We start from the raw sequence: 27,265 nt of genomic DNA on the forward strand, positions 1-27,265 counted from the left end.
ATATTTTGGGTTTTGTTCATGTTCTTCTAAATCAGAACATAGATCTGCATTATCATTTTAAAAACTTGCATTGTTTTCCATTCCAGGATGCTAGTACTAATTATTAAAGATTTCATTTTTTTTTTTTTCTCCTCCTGAGCTTGACTACTGTATTAGTCTGTTCTCATGCTGCTAATAAAGACATACCTGAGACTGGGTAATTTATAAAGGAAAGAGGTTTAATTGACTCACAGTTCCACATGACTGGGGAGGCCTTGCAATCATGGTAGAAGGCAAGGAGGAGCAAAGTCGCATCTTACATGGATGGCAGCAGGCGAGAGAGCTTGTGCAGGGGAATCCTCTTCATAAAACCATCAGCTCTCCTGTGACTTATTCACTATCAGGAGAACAGCACAGGAAAGACCTGTCCTCATGATTCAATTACCTCCCACTGGGCCCCTCCCATGATACGTGGGAATTATGGGAGCTACAATTCAAGATGAGCTTTGGGTGGGGACACAGCCAAACCATATCAACTACCAATTGATTAACCAAATCCCTCAGTTTTAGGACATTTATTGAATGTTAATAATATTTCAAGTTTGCACTATGCACTTTACATATTTAGGTAACTTGCTTATAATTTCTTGATAATACTGACTATCCTTATTCTTTATATACATTTCTGTAGGATTGTACACTGATTATTTAAGGGCTTTTCATAAATATTGCCAGAGTATGCCCCAGAAAGGTTCTAACAATTTACATTCACAAAGCACAAAGCATCCAGAGTGTTTAATTCTCTACATCCACACAATCAATTGTTATTATCAGCTTTTAAAATCTTTTCTAATCTTCTAAGGAAAAATGGTAACTCATTCTTTCACCTTGGAATTCTTTGATCACTAGAGAAGCAGAATTTTGTCTCTTGATGTATTCATATTTTTCTCTAAAATATTTTAAATCCTATATATTTGAACATATTAGAAAGTATACTTTGGCCGGGCATGGTGGCTCATGCCTGTCATCACAGCACTTTGGGAGGCCGAGGTTGGGACTACAGGTGCCTGCCACCATGCCTGGCTAATTTTTTGCATTTTTACAAAATAATGCTACAGTTAATATCTTTTTACATATGTCTTTACAAAGAAATTGATTTTTATGGAACACACAGGAACGTTATTGCTAAGTGGCCTAAGTGTGGGTGTGTGTTTTACCTCTAAGAAATGATGCCAGATTGCTTTGCCCGAAGGTCCAAACACGTCCCCTTCCCATAAGCAATCTCAGAGAGTACCCATTTCATTACGTCCAGCCAGCAATAGCTGTTATGGCATTTCAAATTGTTATCAGTCTGATGGATGGTAGTGATAATCATATTGTTACTGCAATTTGCATGTCCATGGTTACTACTTGTGAATTTGTATATCTTTTCATTTGTTTGTTTGCCACTGATTTACCCATCTGTGAATTGTCTTTGCCCATTATTTTATTGAGTTACTTGTTTCTTATGTATTTGTAAGCGATTTTTGCATACTATAAATAAACTTTTATTTTATTTTATTTTTGAGATGGAGTTTCACTCTTGTTGCCCAGACTGGAGTACAATGGCGTGATCTTGGTTCACTGCACTCTCTGCCTCCTGGCTTCAAGTGATTCTCCTGCCTCAGCCTCCTGAGTAGCTGGGATTACAGGTGCCTGCCACCACACCCGGCCAAATTTTGTATGTTTAGTAGAGACAGGGTTTCACCATGTTGGCCAGGTTGATCTTGAACTCCTGACCTCAAGTGATTCACCTACCTCAGCCTCCCAAAGTGCTGGGATTATAGGCGTGAGCCACCACGCCTCGCTGAAAATCTGCTAGTTTTTAAAAATATTTATTTTGAATTCAGAAATTAGTACAAATTTTAAAATTAATTTTACAATTTTTTACTACAATTTTTGATTTTTTTTCTATGCATGCAGGTGTACAATCATGTAACCACCAAAAATAGTTTTTTCTCATCTTTTCGAATACTTCTGCCAGTTATTTGTTTTCATGTTATATATACTATAATACCTGTAATAGCATTAACATAATGTGAAACAGATCATCTTTATGTAGTTATGATTTTAAAATTTGCTGCTAGCTTTTAGAAAATTTCTTTGTTGAATTTAAGTGGTTTCTTTCTAGCCCTATTTTAGTAAGGACTGGCTACTGAATTTCGTCAAATGCCTTTTAAGTATTTATTGATAGGATATGTGCTTTTATCTTTTGCTTTTTTGCTGCACTTAATTCAATGGATGTATTAATTTCCTGATAGTAACCTACCTATTATTCCTGAAATAGACTCTACTTAGTCTTTTGATATATTGAGAGATTCTCTTTGCTAATACTTATTTAGAATTTTTGCTTTTATAGTTATAAGTCAGATTTATTTCTGGTTTCCTATTTTGCTTCTATTTTTCTTGAGTTTGGACATTGGATTTTAAAATTCTGTTCCAATAGTCTATGTAACTATTTTTATACCAGTATCATACTATTTTGGTTACTATGGTTTTGTAATATATTTTGAAATGAGAAAGTATTGATGTTTCCAGCTTTGTTCTTCTTGATAAAGATAACTTTGGTTATATAGGGTCCTTGGGTAAAGAAAATGTGGCACATATACACCATAGAATACTATGCAGCCATAAAAAAGGATGAGTTCATGTCCTTTGCAGGGACATGGGTGAAGCTGGAAACCATCATTCTCAGCAAACTATCACAAGAACAGAAAACCAAACACCGCATGTTCTTACTCATAAGTGGGAGTTGAACAATGAGAACACAGGGACACAGGGAGGGGAACATCACACACTGGGGCCTGTTGCGGGGGTCGGGAGCTAGGGGAGGGATAGCGTTAGGAGAAATACGTAATGTGGGTGACGGGTTGAGGGGTGCAGCAAACAACCATAGCACATGTATACCTATGTAACAAAACTGCACATTTTGCACATGTACCCCAGAACTTAAAGTAAAAACAAATTGTATGTGTAATGGGGTCTTTTGTGATTTTAGGATTGTTTTTTCTTTTTCTGTAAAGAATGCCATGCATTGAATTTGTGGATCACTTTGGATATTTTTACAACATAAATTCTTCCAACCCATGAACAAGGGTTGTCTTTCCATTGGTCTGTGTCTTTAATTTAATCACGAAAGTTTTACAGTTTTCAATGTACAAATCTTAACCTTTTTGGTTAAGTTTATTCCTATTTATTTTTTCTGCTATTGTAAATGGGATTGTTTTCTTAATTTCCTTTTTGAATAGTTCATCGTTAGTATATAGAAATATCATCTATTTTTTGTGTGTTGTTTTTGAATCCTGCAACTTTACTGAATTTGTTTATCAGTTCTTTCTGTGGAGTCTTTAGGATTTACTTTATATGAGATCATGTAATCTGCAAACATAGGCAATTGTACTTATTTCTTTCTGATTTGGTTCCCCATTACTTTTTCTTTTTTTTTCTAGTTGCTCTGGCTGTATCAAATAAAAGTATCAAGAGTGAGCATCCCTGCCTTGCGCCGAATCACAGAGGAAAACCTTTCAGTTTTTCTCCATTGATTATGATGTTAGCAGTGGACTTTTCACATGTGGGCTTTATTGTGTTGAGGTAAGTTCCTTCTGTAACCATTTTGTTGAGTTTTTATCATGAATGATGTTGATTTTGTCAAATGCTTTTTCTGCATCTGATGAAATGATCATGTGGTTTTTATCTTTCATTCTGTTAATATGATGTAGCACATTGATTGATTTGCATATATTAAACCAGACTTGCATTCCAGGAATAAATTCCAATTGTTCATGATGTATGATCTTTTTGATGTGTTGTTGAAAACAGTTTGCTAATATTTTATTAAAATTTTTGCATCCATCAGAGATATCAGCCTTAGTTTTCTTTTCTTGTGGTATATTTGTTTGGCTTTGGTATTAAGGTGATGCTGGCCTCATAAAATGTGTTTGGAAGGATTCCCTCTAGTTACATTTTTTGGAAAAGTTTAAGAAGGAATGTTATTAATTCTTCTTTGAATGTTTGGTAGAACTCAGCTGTGAGGCCATCTGGTCCTGGGCTTTTCTTTGTTGGGAGGTTTTAAGTTACTACTTCAATCTCTTTATCTGTTATGGGTTTGTTCAGGCTTTCTATTTTTCCCTGATTAAATCTTTGTGGTTTGTGTTTTCCTAAGAATTTATCCATTTCCTTGAGGTTATCCAATTTGTTCATATATATTGGTTTGTAATAGTCCCTTATGATCCTTTTAATTTCTTAGGTATCGGTTGTAATGTCTCCACTTTAATTTCTGGTTTTATTTATTTAATTATTCTTTCTTTTTTATAGTTAGTCTGGCTAAGGGTTTGTCAATTTCAACTTTTCAAAAAATCAACTCTTGTTGATTTTCTCTGATTTTTTCTGTTCTCTATGTTATTTATTTCTGCTCTAATCTTTATTGTTTCCTTCTGTCTGCTAATTTTGATATTGCCATTATGTATCAATTTGGGGAGAACAATTTCGAGTCTTCCAAACTAGTTTGGTATATATCTTTAACTGTGTAAATATTTTTTAATTTTTCTCAGTAATATTTTATATTTTTCTGTTTATAGATCTTACAATCTTTTGTTTAATTTATCCCTAAGTATATTTTTATACAATTACACATACTTTAACATTTCAATTTCCAAATATTCATTGCTTGTGTATGAAATAAAAATGGACTTTTTGCAAATTAATTTTATCCTACAATCTTGAGTTTATTTGTTAGTTCTAGTAACTTTTTTTTGTAGACCTGTTGGATTTTCTACATAGACGATCATGTCATCAGTGAATAACAATAGGTTTACTTCTCACTTTCCAATCTGGATGTCTTTTTGGAGAGAGTTAGTATAGAATTGATTTTCTATTTTCTTAAATGTTGGTAGAATTGACCAATAAAAGCATCTGGGCCAGGAGTTTTCTTTGGGAAGGTTTTTATCTATAAATTCACCTTTTGATATAGATATAGGACTAATGAGGTTACCTATTTTTTTCTTGAGTGAGCTTTGATAATTTGTATATTTCAAGGAATTTGTCCATTTTTTCCTTATGTTGTTGAAATTATTGACATAAAATTGCTCATAGTATTCCCTTATTATCATTTTAATAACTGTCAAATTTGTAGCATTGTTATTTTTCTTGTTCCCAATATTGTTAATTTGTTAAAGTGTGATTTCTATAAATGGCATGTGGTTAGGTTGTGTTCTTTAATCCAGCCTGACAATCTCTGCTTTTTAATTAGGATGGTTAGACCATTTACTTTTAATGTTATTACTTTTAAGGTTATTACTGATATGATTAGGTTTCTTTAAAATTATTTTATATTTTTAGAGACAGGGTCTTTCTCCATTGACCAGGCTAGAGTACAGTGGAGTTCGAGTGCAGCCTCGAACTCCTGGGCTCAAGCAATCTTCCCATCTCAGCCTCCCTAATAGCTGGAATTACCGGCATAAGCCACCATGCCCAACTAGTTTAAAAAAAAAATTTTGTAGAGATGGGACCTTGCTATGTTGACCAGGTTGGTCTCAAACTCCTAGCCAAGAGTAATCCTCCCACCTTGGCCTCCTGAAGTGATGGACAGATGTAAGCCATGGTGACTGGCAGATATGGTAAGATTTATATCTATGTTTCTATTTGTTTATCTGTTGTTTTTATTCCACCTTTCCTTGTTTTAATTATTAAGATATTTTGAGGCACTAAAAGTCTTATTCATGTAAAATCAGAACTTCAATTTTATATTGAATCCAAAATTTCTTCCCTTACCCTGTGCAGATGATCAATGGCTCAAGGATGCTTTCCTTCTCCCAGATCTTTTATTTTTCTTCCCCTACTCTTTCCAATGCTCAGGCTTCTTGAAGGTTTGGATTGGGAGAAGCTTGATCAGAGTGAAGAAGGCCATGACTCTTTTTATTCAACAGTAGCAAGAGCAACACAAAATCTTTGTTTTTACATTATTTATGGAAGTTTCGAGTGTTTAGCGAATTGAAAGCTTTAGCTATTAAAAAGAAGACCCTGGTATTAGTCTCTTTACAACTGTTGCAAGCCTGTTGAGTTTGAGTGCTCAGAGACAATGTATGTTAGAGCTTGGTGTACAGTTGCTTACCTTAAATAGATTAGGCATTAGTAATTTAATTCTTCACTGAGTTTTACCATTCTGAACTAAGATACCATGTTTTTAAAGTAATGAGAGCTATAGTAACACAGCAAGACAAAAAAAAGTTTTTATTTTTATTTTTATTTTTTTTGGAGACAGGGCTTTGCTCTGTCACCTAGACTAGAGTGCAGTGGCACCATCTTGGCTCACTGCAACCTCTGTCTTCCAGGCTCAAGCAATCCTCCCACCTCAGCCTCCTGAGTAGCTGGGACAACAGGCACATGCCATTATGCCCAGTTAATTTTTGTATTTTTTATAGAGACAGGATTTTGCCATGTTGCCCAGGTTGGTCTCAAACTCCTGGGCTCAAGCTATCTGCCCACTTCAGCCTCCCAAAGTGCTGGAATTACAAGCATGAGCCACTATGTCCAGCCAATAAAATTATGTTAACATCTATGTAATGTCCAATGTTGGTTCTATTTCAATAGGTAATTCTCTTCTAAGTCGTCATTTATAGCTCTTTCTTGGGCTTCTTCCATCTGTGGCTCTGCCATCTCTGACCTAGGACTTCTAAGGTTGCCACACCCATCTACGTCAAACTGACATTGCTCCAGAAATTTTATATGCTAAGTCCTGGGGATGGTATACATCACTTCTGTTCATATTTCATTGGCTGGCCTTCAGTTATGGCTAACTTCAAGGGAGGCTGGGAAATTGGGGCAAGAATAGAAAATGCTTGGTGAAGAGCTAGCTAGTCTCTGTGTAGGAGTGTTTTTTGTTATAAGGATTTTACATATTTAAATTTAAAAGTCCATGAACATGGTTTTTCATCTCTGTCTTCTGTGGTAGTATGTTGACATCATATGGCCAGGTCACTCACCACCTCCTCCCCCCACCAGCCCAAGGAAACTCAGTCTCAATAAGGATGTTTCTTGGGGAGGGGGAAGGTAGCTCATCACACTAACACCAAATCTCTCAGAAGTTGCAAAGCTTGGATTTTTAAGAAAACGTAAAGGGCCTAAAGCTTTATAATGAACATTTTAAACAGAAAAGAACAGATGTAATAGAACTCTTATTAAAGTCAAGCAGTAATATCTTCATACTTCATGCTGAGAATTTTTTTCTTTTTCTTCAACTCTTGAATGTCTTTTTAATGATTTTTAACAATTTAAATGTAGAAACATATGTTCTATTTTCTAGAGTTCTGATTTTAGACAAAAAGGCATTTGTATAAAGAATCCTTTAGAGTGTTTATACATGACTCTATGTTTAGTATTTTTCTTACAAATCTCAATCCCCTGGAGTCATGGGGCACTCAGAGCCCAGGGACTCAAGTTCACCATTAGTTTAATGGTTTTGACCTCTGCTCTAAAGTGGATTTGTACAGAGAGTCATGCCTTGCATGTCCTAGAGTCATTAGCTTGGCATGAAATGGTTCTACTGCTTATGTTGCAGTATAATTGTTTCTGAATTGGGCTTCTGTAAAATGATTATGTCCACTGGAAGACTTGAAGAATTTAAGAGCAAACTGCTCATGGGGCGACAGCATTTGAGGGCTGGCAACTGGATAATCTGATGTGTAAACCAGAACCTAACTTTCTCTACTCATTTACTTACCTAGGGTACTGGCTCACTTAAAGATTTGAGAGGCATCTCTTTTCAAGATTGGTATTTCCCACCATGGTTATGGAAACGGTTCTCTATGTTGGCCAAGCCAGCTCTGAGCAATCTTCTGGGAACTTAACATAGTTTATTATTGAATATTTTGTTCATTAGTTTGGGGTCCTAAGTATGTCTCAGCTTTGTGATATAATGTCTCCAATAGTGATATTTATTTTAACGCATATGCTAGAAGCCAAAGCTTCATTAATTTGACAATGATTGGCTACATGCTTACTACAGGCCAGGTGTCTGCAATAAAAAATCTGCATCAAATAACTTTTGAATGATAAGGTGACCATATTCTGGCCAAAGGGAAGACTTAAATTGAATAAATAAATGTTGCAGTATGTTAGAAAATGGTAAATGTCATGAAGGAAATAAATGGGAGTAGTAAGTTTAAGGGCTGGTAGATATTGCAGTATTAAATATGGTAGTCAGGGAGGGTGTTATTGATTGTGTGACATTTGAACAAAAACTTAAAGGAGCTGAGGAAAGAGCATTCCAGGCAGAGATGAGAGCAAGGATGAGACCTTTTAAACTGACTTATTTGAGGAACAGCAAAGAGGCCAGCTTGTGTTACTAGTGATAGAGAATGAGGGGACCCTGATAGGAGATGAGGCCAGAGAAGCTGAGTTCTGGGGTGGGAATAGGGTGAGGGGAGCAGAAGAGAGTAAGTCCTGACTAGGAGCAACACCTGAATTTCGTGGCATCCTGGAGGCCAGGCAGAGAAAATGTATGGAGGAGGGAGTGATGGACTATGCCAAAAGATGCTGGTAGGTCACACAAGGCGCAGTCTGAGAACTGACCACTGGGCTTAGATCTGCATTGAGTAAGTGTAGTGGGTTCAAGAGTGAATGGGAGGACAGAAAGTAAAGATTTTTTTTAAGAGAAGTTTTGCTGCATTAAGGTGGTAGAAATCAGAAGCAAAGTTGAGAGAGCTCTTTTACTTTTAAGAAGGGAGAAATTATATGATGTTTGTATGCTGATGAGAAGAATCCAGGGGAGAGGGAAAATTGATACAGGAGAAGAGAGAATTGATGAAGGTTAGAGAGGAGGGATCTGATGCATGAGAAGAGAGATTGGCCGTAAATACAAGCACAGCCAGTACATCCATGGAGAGGGCAAATCAATGGGCACGGTTGCTGGTAGATGGGTAAATATAGAGATGGGACCATGTGGACTCTTCTAATTGCTGGTAGGTGGGTAAACATAGAGATGGGAGCAGGTGGACTCTTCTAATTGCTAGGGCTTTCTTAGCACAACAAGGAGCAAGAGCATCAGCTGAGAGCAGGAATGAGAGAGGACTTTGAGGAGAGAGGAGAAGTAATTGTGAGAGAGGGGAAATGAATGGGGCAAGGAGTGTTACTGTGATTGCTGAGCAGCATTTTGATGGTCATGTCGACGAAGGACTTAAAGAAAGGTAAGAATTGAGGTGTGAGAGGTAACCAGGGGTCAGATCTACTAGAGCCTTACGGGCTGTGGTCATGACTTTGGATTTTATTCTGAGTGAGATGGGCAGCTGTTGGAGAATTTGAGCAGTGGAGTGACACTATCTGACTTAGGTTCTAAAAGGATCACATTGACCACCCTGTGCAGAATATTTTGCAGCAGCAACAGCAGGACAAAAACTAGTTCAGCAGTCTAAGAGAAAGATGATGGTGGCAGCAGCTAAGGTGCAAGTGGTGAAGGGGAGAAAAAGAGTTGGATTTGAGATAAATTTCGAAGGCAGAGCTGACAGGAATTGTCAATTAAAAGTAGAGTGTGAGAAAGAGGCAATGCATAAATTGAGCAATGCATAAATACTAGTGCTAATTAGATATCAGATTTCTCAGTCTCCAATATACCTATAAGATCAACACCAACTGAGCTGGCATTCTTAGCCATGCAGCAAAATGATCCCCATGTAGACTGAGGCAGGTGTCTCCTTCAGGTTAATGTTGCTAATAGCCTCATATTTCAGACACAAAGGAAGCAGGTTTTGGCATGAACATGCTATGCAGGAGGTTTAAGATGTATAGTTTTTCAAAGTATTTTAGCATATTTTCTTTTAATTTTATAATTCCAAGATATCTTAAATAGATACCAATTTAACCTACCCTCTGGAAATAGACTGGAAATTTCTTCGTTCAAAAAATGACAGAATTTAGTTAATAGTCTGGCACTCGTTAGAGTTTTCCCAACAATAAAACAAAGTGTATTTATTTTAATGGGAAGTTCTGCTCTGTCCATTCAGTATTTTAATGTTTTCACTTTTTCCTTCTTTAAAACTTAAAACTATAAACGTCTGAAAAATGAATATGCCATCAACTTTAAAAATAAAGATGACACTTTGCTCCTTCCTTCTTAAAGAACAGCTTGTCTCAATTTTCCCAATCTCTGTTTTCTTGAAATTTCACTTTCTGACTGGGCCAATCTGGCTACATATCCTCTTGCTACTTCATTCTCTTTTATCAGCAAACTTTCAGGATCGCTAAAGAATAATTAGTGTCTTTGCTTCCATCTCCTTACACTTAGAGACTTTCAGAGTTTCTGTAATATCTCGCTGCACAGAGAAAAGCAAACAAAAGGATGCTAGAACATTTTCCCAAAAAGTGCAGTTTAGTTCTTTCCTTCATTGTGTCTGCAAATGATGCCACTGGGACTGAGGGAGGAAATGAATGTATTGCATAGGAATCTTTGTTCTGTGGTTTGGGGAGATCAAGAAGACCAGTACTACCTGGATATTTTATTAACATCTTCAATTTGTTTCTTCGAGTCTTCTTTCCTCTCAGCAGAATGAATGATTAATTTCAGGTAAAAACAAGCAAGTTTTTTATTGCCTTTCCCCATAATCTGACTTTCAGAGTAGACTCGATGGCTCCAGTTATTGGTGCTTTAAATTGGAAACAGTTGTCAGGTTTGTGGATAGGTGGATCAGGAACAGTCACTTGTGATTTCAGAGATAAAGGGCAATGTATGCAAACGCTGAGAGCTTGGGGTCTGGGGTCTGACAGATTCTAGTGTCACGGCTCTCTAGCTGGCTAGGCCACTTATAATCTCTCTGGGGTTCAATTTACTCATCTGGAAAATAGGGATGATCATGTTTATTTCATACAGTTGTTAAGATTAAAATAAGTAATGTATCTTAAGCAATTACCACAGTGCCCTGCACATAATAAATACTCAATAGTTGGTAGCTATTTTTATTTTTTATTTTATAAATTTGTAATATAAGGAATATGATTTTAACAATTACATTATTACATATTATAGCTATTGGGTATATATATTATATACCCAATATATTTTCTAATTAGAAATTTTAATTAGAAAAATACAAATTTTCTAATTACAAATTTTCCTAAAATACAAATTTCCCTAAAATTTTAGGGAAAATACAAATTTTAGATCAGTTTAGGGAAAAATTGATATCTTTATGATATTTTAAGCATTCTGGTAAATGAATGTGATGTATCTTTCCATTTACTTGAGTGTTCCTTTACGTTTTTCATTAAAGGTATATAGTTTCATACTTTCAAGTAATTACTACTTTAGATTTATTCCCAAGAACCTTACAGATTTAAAAAATTCCATTTATTTTGGAATAGATATTTTAATTTGTCATTCATTTTCTAATTGGTTGTTTCTTGTGTATGGAAATGTCATTGATCTATTTTTTATTAATTGATCCTGTACTCTGCAATTTTATAGAATTCTCTTATTCTAAAAGTTTGTAATTTTCAAAATATTTTCTGTGGACAATAAGTTCTACAATTAATGACAGTTTTGAATCCCTGTTTATTTTTCTCTTATTTCTATTTCTTGTCTTATTGAGTTGGGAAAGACCTCCAGTTAGAAGTTGAACAGTTTTGTAAATAACAGGTGTCTTCATTGTGTTTCTGACTTTAAAGCAGATGCTTCCATCATTGATAGCAAAGTAGGAGGTTTATTTTATGTATATACTTTTTCTTTTCTTCTTCTTCTTTTTTTTTTTTTTTGAGACGAAGTTTCGCTTTTGTTGCCTAGGCTGGAGTGCAATGGCAGGATCCCAGCTCACCGCAACCTCCGCCTCCCAGGTTCAAGCAATTCTCCTGCCTCAGCCTCTGAGTAGCTGGGATTACAGGCATGCACCACCATGCCCTGCTAATTTTTGTATTTTTAGTAGAGATGGGATTTCTCCATGTTGAGGCTGGTCTCAAACTCCTGACCTCAGGTAATTCACCCGCCTCGGCTTCCCAAAGTGCTGTGATTACAGGCATGAGCCACGGCTCTAGGCCTATATGTATACTTTATCTAGATAAAATAAGTTATTTTCCTCTTCCTGGTTGGTTAAAACTCTGTATTATATGAGGATGTTGAGATTTTTATCACATAATATGGTATATTTGAGATTTTTTTCATTCATACAGTATTTACATTTATAGATTTTACATCTATTAAATTATCCTTACATTCCTATTTAAAACTTTCTTAACTGCTAACATTATATGTAGGATTTTTCCATCTATGCTTATACAAGTGATTGAGCTTATAATTTCACTTTCTATTGCTGTTTTTTGTTCAGTTTTGATATTAAAATTTTGCTGGCCTCATGAAAGAAAGTAGAGAACTTTCCTATCTTTTGGTCTCTGCAATAGTTTGAAAAAGAAAAAGGCTATTTAATTCTTAAAGGTCTGGTAAAACATGCCTATAAGCCTGTCTGGTCCTCATGCTTTGGTGCTTCTTTATGGGAAGGTAATTTTTTTGTTGTACATTACTGAGTTACTTTCCCTTTAGGTTTTCTACTTCTTCTTGAGTCAGTTTTGGGAAATTGTAATATTTTTCCAGGAAACTTTCCATGATCTTTAAGTTCTTACATATTTACTGGCAAGTTCGTTAATGGTATTCTCTTACAGTTTTCCAAAATCTTTACTGCTTTAATGTGAATGTTTGTGTCCAAAACTCATATGTTGAAACCAAATCCACAATGCTATAGAATAAGAAGTGGGGCCTTTAGGAGGTGATTAGGTCGCTAGGGCTGTGTCTTCCTGAATGGAATTAGTGCTCTCATAAAAGAGATGGAAGGGAGCTTCTTAGCCCTTCTACCATAACCATATGAGGGCACAGCAAGAAGATGTCATACGTAAAGCAGAAAGCAGCCCTTACTAGACACCAAATCTGCAGGCACCTTGGTGCTGGACTTCCCAGTCTCCAGAACTGTAAGCAACAAATTTTTGTGTATAAATTATCTAGTTTATGGTGTTTTGTTGCAGCAGCCTGAATAGACTAAAACATTTACTATATCTATACTTAGTCTCTCTTCATTTCTAATAGTGTTTATTTTGTACACACTCTCTCTTTCTTCTACTCTCTTTTACCAAAGACTTATCTATTCAGAGAAAGAGCAATTTTGTTGATACTGTCTTTTCTTTCTCTTCTGTTTAATTAATTTCTTCTTTTATCATATTTTGTTCCTTTTACCTTCTCTGAGTTTCCTTTTTTTTTTGAGACAGGGTCTCATTCTGTCACCCAGGCTGTAGTGCAGTGGTGCAATTACAGCTTACTGCAGCCTTGACTCCTTGGGCTCAGATGATCCTCCCACCTCAGCCTCCAGGGTAGCTGGGACTACAGGTGTGCTTCACCATGCCTGGCTAATTTTTGTGTGTTTTGTAGAGATGAGCTTTTGCCATGTTGCCCAGGCTGGTCTCAAACTCCAGGGTTTAAGTGATCTGCCCACCTTGGCCTCCCAAAGTGCTGGGATTACAGGTGTGAGCCAACACACCCAGCCCTTACTCTATAGTTTTTAAAATAATGTTTTGAGTTAAATGTATTAATTAATAATTTACAAATTTCTGTTCCTAATCTGATATTAAGTCTATACCTTTTCCTATTTAGCTGCACATGAATATAAATGCTTCCATTGTTTAATTATAAATATTTTATATTTCTTATTACAATTCTTCTTTGACCCTTGAATTATCTAGAAGTATTTTTTAGTTTTTAAATATATGAATTAAAAATTTTAATTGATTCCTTACTTTATTGGAGACTGTGGTCTATATGATGTCATTTGTTTGGCATTTGTTGAGACCACTTTAATTTACTTCAAAGATATTTAAAAAATTGTTTTGTGTATAGTTAAAATGAATGACATGCTGTATGTGATACACATTCTTAGATTGAGCTTGTTTATTCCATTGTTTGAATCTTTTGTATCTTACTTCCTCCTCATTTGTTTTGGGAACATTAAAATCTTTCACTATAGTTGTAATGTGTCAGGTTCTCTTTATAACTCATCAATTTATGATTTATATATTTTGAAGTTATCTTCTTAAGAGAATATAGCCAAGTGTGTATAGGGATGGGTATAATAGTAGATCATAAGGATTTGGGGGATGTCAAATACCAGAGATAAAGAAAAGCTGGAGAAGAAAGGCTTTTTTGCAAACTCTAAGCTGAAAGTGGAGACAAAAGAAGTGCCAGGTATGTCTGCCAGCTCCGTAGACAGACTCACACTGTGGACTGTATGCTGGATAAGGAATGAATGCAGAAGACAGGGTCCAAGATGAAGTCAGCTGGATGTAACTCACAGCTGACTGCTTTGAACTGCTGCCATACCTGTGTGTTTGTTTGAAAGTGGCTAGACTTGAGGTTGCTACCTGACACTTAGTCCTGGCAGGAAAGAATTCTTTTTTGTGGACTAAAACGTATCAGAGCAACTTCTAACATTTAATTAATCTCCACCCACACTTTTATTTTGGAAGGATGTTTCTGACTCTTGTATACTTCTTTTTCCAATCTAAGAATCACATTTCATATTGCCCCTTTTGCTTTATGATCCTGGAGGATGAATTATTCCAATTGTCTTACTTACCTGGCTTTTATTGTCTGGAGGAAACTTTAGTGAGTTCAATTTAGCTGGTAGTCTTTCCCTTTGAGATTTTGTTTCTGGTAGACTTCACCACGGAGCAGAAATACTCCTATTACAGCACTTAGTTTATCTGTAGATGAAAACCTTTGCATTTTAAATAAAACACTCAGCTAGTGGGGTCAGGTTTGGCTCTGTTTCTCTTCATAGGTGCTTCTAAAAACATTTGCCAAGTCTAAAGTCCTGGACTTAGATATCTTGGAGCAACACTAAGGGAGAGATGCTTTTCATTGAATGTGAAAAATAGTATTTTTGATGAAGGCTATTTTGTTTAATTGCTGCAAAGTAATTTACCTTGGGGAGCAGAGACCAAGTCTGAGAGTCGGAGACATTCAAGACCAAAAGGAAGCTACAGTCTTTTTTTTTTGTTTGTTTGAAAAAAAGACCATATATTTATAAGCAATCAACAAAAGAGAGTTTTTGATGAAAATTAGTCTTTAACCCTGACAGTGAGATTTTCTGCAGTAAAAGACGCAGCTGTCTCATAAACATAAAAAATATATAAACCCTCTCCTCTCATTCTTTCATTACTTTCAGGTCTCTTGATTTTGGGTGAAGAAAGTAAGCAAAGTTTATGGTGAGGTTTATTTTAGTAAATTACTGAGATGATTCAAGATTCTAACCTTCCCCAACTCCATGCAAACATTTATCTCTTTTATTTAGTTTACGCAAATTAAAGGGACCCCTGGGGATGTGTGCTGAATACTCTATATAATTGCAGTTTTAAATTTCAGTTTCCTAGCACAGACCTGGTATCTAAGATGGTGTGACATTTTTAGTTTCCAAAAACCTTTTAACAAGGTTCACAAATTCTGAAGTTGAGTCTTAGTGTTTTCCTTTTGGGTCATTTTACACAATTAAATTATACTGCTTCAAGTTCTGCATGATAATTCCTACACCAGATCTCTTCCATGAATATCCACTCCTTTTTCAAATTCAAAAATATAGAATCAAAATAGCCAAACTTAAGCAGCAGATAATCTGAAAATTAATTGTTTCAGGGGAGGAAAGAACAAGAGTCTGATTAGCATTCATTTAAAAGAAAATACTTTATTGAGGTATAGTTAACATGTGAAAAGCTTGTAGTCCTAACACTTTGGGAGGCCAAGGTGGGAAGATAATTGAGGCCAGAAGTTTAAGACCAGCCTGGGCAACATAGCGAGGCCCCATAGCAAATAATAATTTTGTTTTTTAAAAGCTGTATATATTTAATGTATACAACTCAATGAGTATGGGCATAAGTATACACTCATGAAATCATCCTCACCATCAAGACCATGTACATATTCATCACCTCCCAAAGTTTTCTCCTGTCTCTTTATGTTTATCATCATTATCTTCTGGTAAGAATGCCTAACATAGGATCTACCCTCTCAGAAAGTTTTAGGTATGTGATACAGTATTGTTAGCCATCGGTACTGTGTTGTATAGTAATCTCCAAACTTATTGCATAACTGAAATTTTGTACCTGCTGACCATCCCTTCTCCATTTCCCCCCACTCTCTGGCTCTTGGCAACCACTGCTCTACTCTCTGCTTCTGTAAGTTTGAATATTTTACATTCCACGTATAAGTGAGATCATACAGTATTTGTCTCTGTTTGGCTATGTCATTTATCATAATGTCCTTCAGGTCTATCCATGTTGTCCCAAGGGCAGAATTACCTTTTTTTTTTTTAGGCTGAGTACCATTCCATTATATGTATATATCACATTTTCTTTATCTATTCATTTGTCAGTAGATATTTAGGTTGATTTCATATTTTGGCTATTGTGAATAATGCTGCAATGAGAATGGGAGTGCTAATAGCTCTTCAAGATTCTGATTTCAATTCCTTTGGATAAATATCCAAAAGTGGGATTGCTGGATCATATAGTAGTTCTATTTTTCATTTTTTGAAGAACCTCCATATGAAGCAGGATATTTCCCTGACGGCTTTGTGGGACTCACAAAGGGGGTGCCTTGTCTACTCAGCGTGCCTGCTTTCAGCTCCTCAGGGAAGGGAGTATGCAAGCAAATGAGGAGGGAACTGGAGTGCACAAGTGCTGGAACTGGCCAACCATTTCGGTACTGGCGGGAACAAGTTCCACTCACTGGGATCAGCTGCAATCCACCCCTTGCAGGGCCAGATTCTTCTCTGCAGTTACATCGTCAAGTTGTCCCTGTGAAGTCAAGCTGCTTCTCTCTGACGTCCAGCCACAGTCGTTCCATTGTCCAGCTGCTTCTTCTCTCTGCCGGCTGAGTCTGGGGTCTTTATAAGCAAAGGATGGGGTGGGGCGGGGCCGTGGCTGGTTTAGGAAAAGGCAACATTCAAGCAGGAAAACAGAGATGTACGTTCTCACTTTAGGCCGCGGGTTTCAGGCTTTTTGCTCTTCGCCCAGTCCTTTAAAAAAATTTTTGCACTTTGGTTTCCTCATTTGTAAAATGGACAGAAACACCCACTTCATAGGTTTGCTGTAGTTATTAAGAGGATAATAACTACAGAAGTGGAGATTGGTAGGTGGTGGCTCTTACTGAATTAACAAGTCAGATGTTTTGCTATGAGCAGGTCCTGTTTTTTTTAAATATGCTATAGACTTTCAATAAATGAAAATTTTTATTATTTCCTAAGAAATGCACACTGATAGTAAAAAAATGTAGGAACTCACTCAAACAAGACACCTTTAATTCTATAACAGAGAGAACTTAACTGAGATTTTTGTCTATTCTCTATATTTTTCTATGTATACACATATTATTTAAAACGGAACGCTGTACATTGCTGTTCTGTAAGTGCCTTTTTGTTCAGTAATGTTTATATTTTCTATTTTGCCTTAGTGTTGCTATTATGCTTGCAAATGGATTCTTATGCCCATAGATGCTTAAAACCATTAGAAATAAACCAAGTCCTTGGCATAGGGTTTTGAATGACTCAAGGATTTGCTGTTTTATAGAGGATAATTTGCTGTTTCTTTGTGGACAAGGCTTATTCTTCTTACGTTACACAGAGTGGAATAAGGGCAATGATGCAAAAAAGAGCCATTCTCGGAGGGAGTCAGTCAGGGGCAGGCTCGGTGTGTCAGGAGACACCAGGGAGGCCCAGGTGGGAACCTCTCATGCTTGCACTGTGAAGGGGAGCCAATGCCAAATGGAGTCCTGGGGCCAGGACAGAAGTGAACCCCAGACTTGTGAGAGCTGAATATACAAATGGACGATGGCTGGACCCCATATAAAAATAAAACTCTGACCCACAGCCTGCAGCAACCTGCCTAAAAAACCAATCCTCTTATCTACAGTGAAAAGCCCAGGTAGCCAGCCTGCTAGAAGTCAGACTTGCAGGAAACCAGATCGTTATCTTTAGTCATGATCCAAGAAGCCAAACAATAACTTCTATAACAATCAGCCCTGAAGGGCCAGGACATGATTAATAATTGGCAGGTTCCCTAATTTTTGTCCTGACTTCCAACTTGGACCAAACAGAGAAAGCCAACTATGCCCCCTAACCGATCCCATAGAAGGCCAGGCTTCTGGTTAGCTCAGCTACAGCTTCCTCAGGCACAGCCCCAGGTATGGCCTCATTGGAGCCTGTCAGCATAAGGAAGTGGGAATGGACTCTCCCTTTTTTCCACTCTAAATCTTTCTCACTCTCCTGCCCTCCTTTGAGTCTCTGCCAAAATGCAAATGATGGCAGCTGGCTCTCTTGTTATGGCAAACTCTGAATAAGCAGCCTTTACTTTTCTCATCTGGTTGGTCTTAATTTATGTCCATACTTGCCTGAAGCCCACGTAGAATGGCTCACGTGTAGCCATTGTCAGACAGGGCCCTTGGTTTTTAATGGAACTTGACTTGGTCTCTTTGTGAGGTGCAGGCACTTTTTCTGGACAGCAAGGATCATAACTTACTCATCTCAATAATCTAAATGTCCAGCACTTGCTCATAATAGATTGTTGAAAAGAGCTGGAAAGAAGTCTTATGCACAAAGTTTAGGCCCTTTCTTGTCAAATATGGAACCAGAAAGCCCAACATGACTAGTGTGTCTTGTTTCAATAGAAGGAAATGTCACCACAAATTCCAGTGTAAATGCAAAACAAACTGGAATTGACTTGGGGGTAGGGGAGCTTAGCAGTCTGCATTTCGCTAACTCTCTAGAGAACTCCTTTAAAATCTTTTTGGCAAAACTTTCCCTTTTTTTTGTTTAACACCTCCCCCAATCTAAACCCATGTGGATTTTGAGGGAAATTTAATTAAAAATGATTTTTTTCTTTTGCTAAATGGAAGCAGGTACGATTCAGACGGTGAAGGAATTCATGACTGGGTTACTTTTGCTTGCTTGTCATCCTGTTTCCCAGGAAGATAATGGAAATCATATATGGCCAGTTAATCATCAGTGAGGTGGAGTTTCCATGAGGCTTCTGCAGTGACATAACTACACCAGAACCTTCACCAGAAGCCCCACTCCTCAATTATGGGCTATTTCAGTTCTAGGTTCCTCACTTCAGAACAGAAATATTTGCCCAGGGTTAGCCTTAGCACCTGGCAAACTACACCTGGTCCATAGATTGCCCTGACCTAGTGTGTTCTTTCAGAGGATCGTCCACATTCAAACAATGAAGCAATTTTATTTTGTAGCTAAGACTTCTTAACGTTTGGGAACAAAGTCCAAAGGTGAGTAGCTCTGGAGGAATTTGTTCTCAGAACTCCCACGCAGATTGCAGAGCTGTAATGGTATTGTGTATTGTGCCAAGCATCTTTTCAGAACCTGTCACTAGACCGTAAGCTCCACAAGGGCAGGGACTGTGCTGTTTTATTTATTTCTGTGTTTCCTGCACCTGGCATAGAGTAGCACAATAGAATTTTGTTCCAGTTGGGTGCAGTGGCTCATGCCTGTAATCTCAACACTTTGGGAGGCTGAGGCTGGAGAATCTTGAGCCCAGGAGTTTGAGACCAGCCTGGGCAACATGGTGAGACCATGTCTCTACTAAAACAAACAAAAAAGTAGTTGAGTGCAGTGGTGCATGCCTGTAGTCCCAGCTACTTGGGAGGCTGAGGTGAAAGGATCACTTGAGCCTGGGTGTTCAAGCTTGCAGTTAGCTATGATCATACCTGTACTCCAGCCTAGGCAACAGAGCAAAACCTCATCACAGAAAAAAAAAGAGAGTTTTGTTCAATATGTGATGGGAACTTGGAATTCAGAGTCACATGACAGAAGGTGCAAACACAGCATTATAGTAATGAGACTGAAAGCAAGACCCTATTGTGAAATATATACAAACATCAACACTACAGCAACTGTCCTTGCAGAGAAAAGGCTATTTTGACTAGGTATTTATTAACAAATAGATGATTTTCTACTATCCTGTCTAATAGAACCCTTGATGAGCCAGGAAGTTCTGCCCAATAAGTAATCTGATTGTCTCACTGGAAGAGAAGTTACCCTATATTGGCTTGTGAGTAGGACATATAGTAAAGACACATAATGAACTCAGACCCCAGTGGGAGGGAAACGATTCCATGTCCCCTGATGGACCTAAGTGGAAGACAAATGCTTTTTCTTAAATTTTGCTGCCTGATTACTATACAGGGGAAGTTCACTCAACTTGGTTGTAACCTACCCTCCTAAGAAGCCTAATGTAAACAGTTCTGCCAACTCTGTGCCATCTATTTGTACAACCAAACCCTTGCTATATTTGTCACCTTAGTTTTCCCATATGCCTTCCAGGTGTCTTGGTGGGTGGTGGGGAGAAGGGATTGCAAAGATGAATCTTTTAGTCAAGGACTTATGTGATGGGCATGAGCAGTTGTCCTTCAACATCCATTTCAACCTTCTTCTACTGGACCTTTATATAATGCAGAGGTTTAAAAGCTAAAAACTACATTTTCTGGAGTCCTCTGCAGTCAGAGTTGTGGATGTGGTTTAGATGCATTCTTATTTGGAAGGCAAAGAGAAGCAGGGGCATTGCTTCCTGTATTGATTGGGCTGTGGTCTCACTGCTATAAAGAAATACCTGAGATTGGGTAATTTATAAAGAAAAGAGGTTTCATTGACTCACTGCAATAAAGTTCTGCAAACTTTATAGGAGGCATGGTGCTTTCATCTGCTGAGCTTCTGGGAAGGCCTCAGGGATCTTACAAGCATGGCGGAGGGCAAAGCTGGAGCAGGCATGTCACATGGCGAAGCAGCAGCAAACAAAGGGAGTGGGGAAGATGCCACACACTTTTAAATGACCAGAACTGTGAACTCAGAGCGAGTGCTCACTTATCACCAGGAGGATGGCCCAAGCCATTCATGAGGGATCTGCCCCCATGTTGCAAACACCTCCCACTAGGCCCCACCTCCAACACTGGTGGTTAGAATTCCACATGAGATTTGGGTGGGGACAAATATTCAAACTGCATCACTTCCCCTGGCAAGGATGGTTGAGGAAGCATGTGGTTTCTCTGTAGCAGTATTAGCAAAGGCCCCACTGCCTGGCCATTAGCCATGGGTGTGGACTGAGTATGGATGTGGGAAGGCAGGGAACAGGACACTCTTGTTGCTGACACAGATCATCTCACAACTGATGGAGTCCTGGAGCCACAGCCACAGTCAGGGCTTGCCCAAGTCTATATCATGGCAGTGGGTGTGTTTGTAGCTCAGCTTCCCAATCAGCAGGCAACAACTTTGGAGGCCTGGTTCTGTTGTGTGACTTGTAAGTTGTTTCTAGAAGAACCTAGAGTTTGTTTCTTTAGCCCTCCCAATGTTCTGTAAGCTATTTAGTATATTGTAATAAATCCCTTTCTGCTTAAGTTAGCCAGATTGAATTCTTTTCTTTGCAGGAAACCCTGACCCTACAACTTGCCAGTGAGGGGCTGAATCAAACTTTCTGAGTTAGGTATTACAGAGGGTTTCCCTCCCCAGTTACTAGTGCCTTGGTTTTAGACAATTATTTGCAAAACTGCTGGTGTGTTACTTTTGATTCCTGAATTCCAGCTATTGTGTTTTTTTCCACTATAGTAAGTGGTAAGCAATTAGAAATTCACGATTTTGCATTTTATTATGTTTAATAAAATGTTGAATCTGTTACGTATTAAATTCTGTGTTCAGAAAACTGTTGAGCCTGCTAAGTTATTCATCAGGGCCTAGGTTTAGGATGGTCTTGTCTGTTGTGTTAATAAACCATTGCTCCTGGGTATTTCCGTGACCTCCGGATGACATGTAATATAAAATTGATGGCAATAACTTATAATAAAGCATTATATTTGTACCCTCGGTTATGGTGTTTGAAAACATGATCTCTTATGTCAGAGGTAAGGGAAAGTGTTGCAGAGGAGAAAATTGAGGTTCAGAGACAAACGATAATTTGTTGAAAGTCATGAAGTTAGTCAATAAATAGCAAAGGCAGATCAGAAAATCTTATCTTTGACAACAAGAAAAGCAACTGACTGATGTAACAAATTTCTTCTACTAACCAGCCAACAATAGACTAAGATATTTAGTGGAGCCAGCTCTCCTTTTAAAAAACTCTGCTGAAAGGCCGGGCGCGGTGGCTCAAGCCTGTAATCCCAGCACTTTGGGAGGCCGAGGCGGGTGGATCACCAGGTCAGGAGATCGAGACCATCCTGGCTAACATGGTGAAACCCCGTCTCTACTAAAAATACAAAAAACTAGCCGGGCGTGGTGGCGGGCGCCTGTAGTCCCAGCTACTCTGGAGGCTGAGGCAGGAGAATGGCGTGAACCTGGGAGGCGGAGCTTGCAGTGAGCCGAGATCGCGCCACTGCACTCCAGCCTGGGTGACACAGCGCGAGACTCCGTCTCAAAAAAAAAAAAAAAAAAAAAAAAAAAAAAAACTCTGCTGAAGAAGGTTCACCAAATGGTGCAAAAAAATAACCAGTGCCTTTGGAGTTACAAATTTCTTTGCAAAGGCTGGTGGTGTTGACAGGAGAGGAGTTGTGGGGTGAAGGGAGAGAGACAGGATTCAAGCTGAAGCGATTCCTTGCAACATCTGTTAGTGCTGAGGCAAGCTTGGGTTACTGCTTTATTCCATAAAACAAGGATGTGAAAAGCAGCCCTAGGAAAAGACATTAGGATGGGCTGAGGCAGTGGAGGAGAATGGCGTAGAGTTACTTGTGGGAAGGAGAGCAGATGACCTGCTGGGCTGAACACTTCAGTTAACACTTTTCTGGGTTATTGTTCTAGCTATTAAAACCTATTACTAAAGAGTCCTTCAAAATAATGGTTATGGGTTTGAAACAGAAAGAGAATGAAGCACTCTTTTCCACCAGATATCTCTTTGGTCCTTATAGCTAAGACTTTCCTGGACTTCATTTTCGCTTTTTTGGTGCATAAGGAGGTTTCCTTTTGCTGTGGAAGGATTTACATGTAGCCAAAAGTTTCATGGGCCTATCTGTAATGTGCTTTAAAGCCTTTTCTGAAAGTGAAATTTATTTAAAGGAAAAGCTGTTTCCTACTAGTTGGAACGACATCTAGAAGTATGATTCATGCAGCTGGTCCCAAGTGCCTCGAGAGTAGACTTGCCACAGAGCAAGCCTAAAGATGTTAACCGTTATAACGCCATGATTTGTCTTCTGTGGCCCTGCCACCAGGAACCTAAGTATTTCCAGTGCCTTCTGTTGTTTTGCAAAGCAACTGATTGATAATGGTAACTAAGGCCTGTTGGAGTGCTGCAAGCTATCATCATAGGAGGGAAATTGATGGTTGGAAGAGTGAGGTGGTTAAGGCTCCCTGTTCCAGGGGCTGGCCTCAGAAACTAATGACTGGTCCATGTATGGAATCAGGTCTGGAAAGGAGCCGCGGCCGTATCCTCACATCGTAAAAATTGGACGGGCTTTGCACACAGACAGACCTGGGTTTGAGTCACTTTACTAGCTTTTTGATATTGGGCAAATTATTTAATGTTTTTCTCAGCCTAGATTTCCTCATTTGTATAATAAAGATGATACCATCAAAGGGCTGTTGTGAACACTAGAAAAAATTATTTTAAGGCTCGAAGAACAATGCCTGGCACATGGTAGATGCTCAACAAATGGCAAACGACTGTTGTGATTATGCTCATGTTTGTTTGCTCGTCATTTTCTTAACCAGTGCTACGTTTTTCTTTCTATTCACATCTTTTCTTCCCTCTTTCTCTAGTTCTGTTATGAGCATGAAGTTTACATGCAGTGTTTCTATTTCTGTATCTCAAAATCCTTGTATGAAAAAAAATTATCCTCAAAATAGCCTTGCAAAATAGGCAGTCAGCAGGGTTAGTGTCCCTATTTCAGAAGTGGGAATAATGAGGCTAAGAGAAAAGAACAGGTAGAGAAAGACTAAATAAAACAGGAGCCCTAATCTGGGGTTATGGGCTTTAAATCCCTGAAAACGAATGCAAAAAAAAAATTTTTGGTGCATTTTGATTGCAAGAAGGTCTATAGCTTTCATCAGATTCTCAGAGGTCTTGGGATCCCTCCAAAAAGGTTAAGAAGCACTGTGGATAAAGACCTTCTAGAACAGAGAGCTATCTGAAGGGAGTTCATGGTTTCTGCATTCCTGTAGGCAGAATAGTAGTGCACTTTCCTGGTGTACCATTTCCATCGGTATCACCTCTGGGCTGCTTTGAAAATGTAGATCCTAGACCCCAACCCAGACCTACAGAATCAGAGTATCAAGAACTGGAGCTGGGGAATCTGGCATTTGAATGAGTTCTCCAGGTGATTTTTATGGCCGCTCAAGTTTGACAGTCCACTGGTGTGACAGTAAAACCTGCCTTTGGAAATAGATCACCAGGCTGAGAGCCTCCCCTTCCACCTATGAGAACTTGAACTATTACTTCAGTTTCTTCACCTGCAAAATGGGGAGAATAATCATGACTCCTTCATAAAACATTTGTGAATATTAAGTAATATACTGTCTGCCCAGTGTTTAACTAGTGGCTTAATATAATACTCAAATGTTAGCTGAACTGAAAATAATAATTATGAGTGTTGTTATTATCAGTACTATCATTAGAGAGATTGGAGCAAATGGAAGGCTCTGGCTCTCTCCGGGAAATTAATGGTTGAGCATTTATTAATACTTCAGTCGCTTTTGAGAGCTGTCTGGCTCACCTGCGATATCTGTTAGCATCAATCGTAAACTGCAAAGACTGATGAGATGAACAAATCAGCCATATTACAGATGATGGGCAATTTCATTTTCTTTTTTCTTCTTAGTTCTGAATTTTTCTGCCATGAACATGTATGACCAAAACACACACACACACACACACACACGTACACACAAACAAATCCACTTCTAGTTTTTCCAAAAGGAGTCTTTTACGCTATGATTGACTGAAAAATAATTCGGAGTTTATTATCTGTGACATTGTAGTAAATTTTTTAGTTAACGAATCAGGAATTTCATCCCGCGTATTACATTGTTTGAAAAAATAGGCTATACTTACAAGGGCTTAAAGGGGCTTTTTCAGTAAGTGAAACATATTTCAGTAGAAAGCCTGTCTGTGGGGGCATGACATTATTGTTGCAGAAATTAGAATTCTAAAGGCTGTTGCCTGATTTTGGAATAGTCGCCTGTCTTTATGAAAGACTGAAAAATTCATTTGAGAGCCTCCTTCTCAAACAGCTTCCAAAGTGACCGAGAAACTCTTACAAAATATATAAGATATATGTGAGAATGCATATTCAGAAGGGTGAACTGTACTTTTCAGGTATGTTAGGCCTATTTAAAAAAAAAACAAAAGGAAGTTTAAAAAACCTGGCATATATTATACATAATTGTTTGGAATAATTTCACACACACACGTAGGCGTACATACATAGCATATGTGTAAACATTTTCAACTGTATTAAACTATAGATTTAAAATCACACAGTTCAAATCAAGACCAGAAGCCAGGCCAAAAGAAAACAACAAAGTGTCTCTAATGAAACACAGTATTAATAATGCAATAATAAAGAGCTAATCCTTGGGATTAGTACTGACTGCTAATTTTTTTAATCAGTTGCCAAGGAGACGGATGAGTAGCAAAGTCATCTGGTGACCAGAAACTACTCAGGAAAAAAGATAGGCAACCAAGGACAACAAAACTCAACAACATAGGCTAATGATGAGAAGCAACATGAAATTCACAAGTCCCAGAAGGAATATTTTAAGGAAACACAACTGTGAGATGGAATTTAAAGTTTGTGGTAACTGATGAGGAAAAATAAAAGTCAACTGACAACAGAGAACCATCTGCTAAGAAAAGGCTCAGTTGCTTTTTCCTCTTTCCTCTTCTCTTGGATAACTCATGATGTTCGGGTTGCCCTCCAGCCTCCTTGTCCACTGTGACTCTTGGCTTTATGCCCTTGGCTAGATCTTGTGGCTGCTTGAACTCATTCCCCAAATCCTACTTTGGAACTGTGAATTTGTATGTGGTTGCCAGACACTGTTATGGCTCCATTCCATTCCTGGGACAACTCAGCAGTATGACTGGGTAGGGAAAAAACACCTGGAGGGTGGCACAGAGGTGTCTGGGTGGCTTGGGCCCATGAGCTGGTGGGTCAGTGTGGGTCAGTTGCACAGGAGAATAGAACCCCTGCCTCCTCCATTCACTTCCTCATGCAGACCCCGGAGTTAAAACTACTATGGGGTTTTTTAACAAGCAGAAAAATACCTGAGTGAAGCTTGTAACCAAGCTGTGTTGGTCCAGTCTCAACGGAGAAGAAAATGGCCTCATTGGAAGCCCCGGTTCTTCCTATCTAACGTCAATCACCAGAATGCCTGCTCTGCTTTTGCTTAAGGGAATCCCCTTTGTTCCATGTGTGTCCAAAGTCCTCCAAGACCTCTCCTTCCAATCTCTAAAGGTTAGTTCAGCAGCTACAGCCAATCTTAACATGCTGGTCCATTCTCTACTCTTGATTTCCTTTCCTGTTCTCATTTCTAGCCCCAAACCTTCAGGAATAGGACTGGACAATGGCTTCATTGCTGTAATCAGGTAAACCTAGGGAAAGAAAGTTGCATCTGCATGTCAGCCTTATTCATTTATGTTTCCATCTCTGTGTTTCTGTCTCTGAATCTCTCTGTCACACACATCTACCTTTATGATCTCTGTGTTGCACATTTACTCTTTGTTTGCTTTCTCATTACTGTTATGGTCTTCCTTCTGTATTTTACACATAATGCTCCAAACTGTCATTATTTTATTTGTCATGACAGTAATTTTCATGATGGGTCCTATTCCTATGGTCATCTTCATTCATTCCCTCAATCCTTTTTCAACTTTGCTGAAATCTGTTGAAAATAACTCCTTCCACCCTGGAGATATTTCCCCTTTTCTCTGTATATGAAGAATAGGATGAAATGAAAAGGGAGAGTGCCTTCTCTTTTGGATCTGGTGCCTGTGGGTGCCTTTGCCTTTTTTAACTCTCTTGCTGTGGAATTACATTCCACTGTCCTGGGTACACAACAGGTGACATAGTACCTTTGGTCTGAAGATTGGACTCAGCTGATTGGTACACATTGTCGCTACCCTGGTAGTTATTGAATGGGTTACAAACTTCATTGAAAGAAAAATTGAAGTTGTGTAAGAAATATTTCCAAGCATGAATTTTCTGTCAACATATTCTCTTTTGTCACGGTCAACTCAAAAGTCTTCATGGGAC

At 38.2% G+C, this 27,265-nt stretch overlaps 1 protein-coding gene across 2 annotated transcripts in view; it reads left to right on the forward strand.

Annotated features, from left to right (window-relative positions):
• LOC112610656 (leukemia-associated protein 1) overlaps nucleotides 1-27,265 on the forward strand; it is a 441,521-nt gene that overhangs the window by 354,029 nt on the left and 60,227 nt on the right. For both annotated transcript variants that reach the window (XR_003116460.1, XR_003116461.1), the window contains exon 6: nucleotides 3,468-3,609. The gene's annotated coding sequence lies outside the window, so the exon portion shown is untranslated. The remainder of the gene's footprint in view (nucleotides 1-3,467; nucleotides 3,610-27,265) is intronic.

The sequence above is a fragment of the Theropithecus gelada genome, chromosome 17, assembly GCF_003255815.1.
Source record: "Theropithecus gelada isolate Dixy chromosome 17, Tgel_1.0, whole genome shotgun sequence".
NCBI lineage: Eukaryota > Metazoa > Chordata > Mammalia > Primates > Cercopithecidae > Theropithecus > Theropithecus gelada.